This window comes from Lepisosteus platostomus, chromosome 13, assembly GCF_059453375.1.
Source record: "Lepisosteus platostomus isolate fLepPlt1 chromosome 13, fLepPlt1.hap1, whole genome shotgun sequence".
In the NCBI taxonomy this organism is placed as follows: Eukaryota; Metazoa; Chordata; class Actinopteri; order Semionotiformes; family Lepisosteidae; genus Lepisosteus; species Lepisosteus platostomus.
The window spans coordinates 40322972-40328074 of NC_142623.1; positions in this window are offsets into that span (position 1 = coordinate 40322972).

The following is a 5103-nucleotide window of genomic DNA, read 5'->3' on the forward strand; positions in this document are numbered from 1 at the left end:
CTTAAAAACACAACAACAGAATTTGTACAGTACCTCCTATTAACAAGATAAATCTCTCTTGTGGCTGCATCAGCTGCAAAAATAAAGCATTTAAAATGTTACTGTACCAAAATGTTAATTAGGTAAAATGCTTGTCCCCTCGGAAAACTTTAAGTGTAATCTTCCATGTGAAATCAAAATGTCATTTGGCCTTGTCCTTTTCAGTCTAACTTCGTAAAGCTGAATTATAGCACATACTGTCAATTACAACTTATTTTCATCCATGGTGAAAAAATTAACAACAGATTAAATTATGGATATTGTTCCTCTCATTCCCTTTTTTAGGTTGTAAATACAATCCGTTTTTTATAATACTGATTGTGTGTTAAAATTCATGTTAAAAGATTCAGCCATTGAGAGCCACTGAAATAACGTTGTTAGAGGCAACATCACTGGCTTAAAATGACCAACTGTCATATTGCCACTCAGCGTCGTTGGTAATCCTGCAAATGTATACTTTAACCCTTAAACTGATTTGCAAGCAAAATAACCTGTTTGCTAGCAGAACCCCCAGCAGTGCCATGTTTAGTTAATGTTTCTTTTAGGCCCACCTGTAGAGTCTGTCACATATTTCCCAATGTGAATGACTCATACCTATGTGCAAGATTTTACATCAAAATCCCATCTGGCATTCTTCAATGAAGTTAATAAAATGCATGAGGAGAGAACTACTCTGCGATTTTCCGTACCAACGAATGAACACTAAACTCTCCAATCACCAAAGATCCTTCCCACTCGCTCACAAAGGCACTAACGAGCTGCTCCTTATTATAAGCCCCCACCAGTCACTCCTTGTAATTATCCTGATGCAGACAAAGGATAATCCATTGAAGTGTTTTTTTATCATTAATAAACAAAAAGAAACCTCAGTGGCCTACATTTAGGCTTATTAATTAAAACAAAGAAGGCCATTGTGTTTCCCTTTTCAGTCTTAATTAGGAGAAGTTCAGTCATCTGAACTGAAACCCATTTAGCTCATTCAGACAAATAAAACCTGTCTGGAAATTTGATATGATCTTTTTTAGTCTCCTTAACCGGTCCTTTCCTTCGGACTTTGACAAGGCCAAGTTAGCCAAATTTGTCTTTGTTCAGAAAAAGATACTGTTTTAGGTTTGAGTGCTCCTTAGCCTTCACCCATCAAAGACAAACTGTGAGATGCTGAAAATAAAATTAATGCCAAATAATCACTGTTACATATACGGAATAATAAAACACATTAATAATGCAACATGTTGAGTATTATTGTAACTTCTTAAAATGTTTTGTAGATCGCACTGCAGCTAATGGGCCTAATGGTCTCCTGTCATTTGTAACCATTTTTCTGCTCTTATGTTTAGAGATGTCTAAATTGTCCTTCATGTCAGTTGAAAGCAGAGTATGTGACACCTGGGTTGATACACTTTTAGTGGAACTAAATAAAGTTAAAAGAGAGTCACTGAGGGAATCAAAACTGTCAGGTAGAACTTATGTACTGTAAGAAATTGACTTTTCTTATCACTTTATTTTGAACTATGGTTTTATAGCGTGTCATTCACATTCACATGTATATACCTACAAAGCTTTTCTGTTTTGGGTGGAGCCTGGCAGCAAACAGTATCAATATTCAAACGTCATATGCATCATATACAAACCTGTGTATTCAGAGATCAAAGTGCAATCTAAATCATCATATCCAAGGTTTATGACTTTTACGGGAGTACTTAATTTAAAAAAAAAAACAATTTAACTTGATATGTATTTATAGGATATTATTACTGAAGAAATTCAGACCACAGCAAAATGTTAAGATTGAGGAATATGACGTCTACAGCAAAGAGGATTAGCCCAACTGTATATTGGCAAGCTGAGACAAACTGATGCTTCAGAAATAATAATGACCCAGTTATGTCATACACAAAGCCTTCTGAAAACTCAAAACATCTTTTTTTTCTGCGTTGACCTGTTTTATTGCTGCTCGCAGTAAATCTATAGAGACCTTTCTTTCCTTGCCTTTATTTCCTCCTTGCACTTAAATTTCCTTCTGATACATTTGGGAAGATGGCTACTTACAAGGTATTGGGCAGCGTTTTGTTTCAATGTACTAAATGAAACAAATTGCAATCACATTATTAAATAATACAAAAAATGTTTTACTTTTTGCTCAACTGATGTATCATTTAACAACCTGCCATCATAACATGTCGGCGACCTGTACATTACCATAGTCATAGTCAAAAGGAAAGAAACCCCTCCATTTGCTTAATTGCTTTCTTGTTCAGGAGCTGTCAAGCACCCAGTCCAATCCAGTCTAATTAGCCAGTGCACAGCTGCATGGTGTCTAAATATTAATCCTGTATTTCCCATTTGTTTCAATTTTCACGACAAATTTCATATTCAAAAGAAAAATTTAAAACAGACGCTTTATGTATTTGTGGCTTGTGGGTCATTTGTTGGCACTGTTACCTTTGAAAACACATGGGGGCATCTTTGAGTAGTGTTTAGATCTCTGGACTGTCACTGGGAGAGTGTCCCTGCTAGTTCTTGTAGATACTGCTTCTGTCTTCTTGATAAAAGTATTTTACTGTAATTTCTCTTGTTCCCCAAACTGTAAAAATAGGTGTAATTGCACCAGTGGAAGTGATCCTGTGATGGATTAGTGTCCCTTCTAAGGGGGAATCATCTCTTGGTCTGTTTAACACTTCAGAAGCTGGGATAACGTCTAACATGCTGAGCCTCTACACTCAAATATGGATTCTACCTACTGGGTAAAAGCAAGAATACTGAAGAACCACCTAAGCAAATACTACGCTTAACCCTAATCCTTATGTTACAACTAATAACGAATGTACTGTGTAAATACACAGCTGGTTCCTGTAGTATTAACTGTAGTGACATCAAATATTATGGGATCTACTCTGACAAATTTCATAAATAGTTCCATTTTGTCAAAAATCGCATTTTCAAGTTTCCACATTTCCCAGACAGTTTCAGTGGTTGACCCATATTTAAAATGCCATGAAAGCCTTAATCTGTCACCACATTGTTCCAAGTCTGAGCTACCCGCTAACTCTGAGCTCCTTACAGTATTCGGAAATTACAAAACCATCTTTTAGTGAAAAGATAGTGTCGCCCTGGAATCAGTCCAGAACAGAACACCCAAGAAAAGAGGACTTAAAGGAATGCCCTACACTGTCTGCCAGACGCAGAGAAATAAATCTCTTGAGTCTCGAACAGAGAAAACTACAAGGAGACCTCACTCAAGTGTTCAAAGGCACTGTCAAGGGCAACTTAATGGGTTTCCTCTGATTCAGCAGTGAATCCCAAACCAGAAGGCACGTGGAAAGTACAAGGGTGTACATTTAAAACCAAGCACAGGAGCTGCTTACCATGCAAAGTGTTACGGGAGAATGGAACAAGCTATACAGCCATGTTGTTGACGCTGATACTCTGTCATCTTTAATGGAGGAAGGTGCTGGAGATACTCAGTTTAATTAGCTACTAGTTAACCACCAAGCCAAATGCCTTCCACCTATCTGTAACATCTCTTACATTTTTCCTATTCCTGCATCTTGAAAAAAAAATCCAGTCAAAGTGCTAGTGACAAGAATGATGGGACAGGTAATGATATTTGTCTTCTCTTTGTTCAGGCTGTGTAATCTTTATCATGTCAAAAATTATCACATTTCATGGCAACTCACAGAAATGGAATGACAACACCTGTACACACACAAATAAACACACTGCTATAGGTTCTTTTATATGTCTCTCAGAGAGCCACATACAATAACTCTTTATAAACAGGACAACACTTCAAAAACAACCTTACACTGCTGAATTACTACTAGACTAGACAAATCGTTTGTGCTTTGTTTTTTTTTTTGCCATAACCAAAAGTAGTTGATCTTTTTAACGTTTTAATTTCAGTTTCTTGTTTAACGAGAAACCTGTTATCATAAAAATGCTTCAAATGATACCATATGTGCTTGTGCGTCTCACATAGTTATCAAAGTTCAACCATAACTTGTCATTTTTATTGCAGGCTTATTTATCAGTGTTACCTCCATGCAATAGAGATAAACTTGTGTGCAGGTCCATTGAATCGTGATGAAAACCACGTGACTATGTCGTAGCACACTGATAGAGACGAATAGTGGTGGAAGATTAGAAATGGCAGGGTGGTGCTCTCCTCAAGCATGGACTAACTTCATCGTGGCAAGCCAGCTGAAATCACAGTTGCCTTTACCCACCTGTCTGGGCCCTTTTCAGATGTCCTTTCTCCTCTGCAATACTCTACACCAATGGATTGGTTGCAGTTATTAGTGTCGAACACAGTGAAAATCCCCAGTGCCGCTTGAGCTAGTTCAGCAGTAGAAAGATATATCAGTATATTTATATCCGAGTCCAAAGCCTTATGTAACAACAGATCCCAATATGCGGTCATTAAAAAATATTTCCGCAACATTTACCGCATAGAGAAGTTACAAGAGACTAAACGGTATTTGTTGCGTTTGCACTGCCCCCTGGTGGGCACTATTTTAATAGCGTATGACAGCATTTTAATTTGAATACAAGGAATACGTACTGTAAACATTTCGAAGACGAGAAATTTTAACTTTCAAAAGCAAAGCAAATGCAATTAAAAGTTAGGAATATATATGTACATATGTACGTAGGCATTCTACCTCTGTTTAAAAGAACAGTGTCGTTTCTGAAATTTCAGACACATCATATTGTTTGGTAAGATAATAAGCCGGTTCATTTCGGCATACATACAAAACGAAGTGATTTGTTTTGCGTTTGCAAGAAATAAACAAAATAGAAATAAAAAAAAACAACTTTGCCTCTGTGTGACTTGTAAAACACTATGCAAAGCATTCGCATAGCTTTTAAATGAACATTAATTGGATGAGTGATACAGTGTTGGACTGGCCTGAGCTAAGAGAGACATATAAACTAAATAAAAATACATTTCAACGAGATTATATAATTTTCAAAAAGTCTATTCAAATGCTATTTTTGGCTATATCATCATTATTCCTATACTGTTACCACACTGCGGTTCTACTATAGATACTGAACTATACA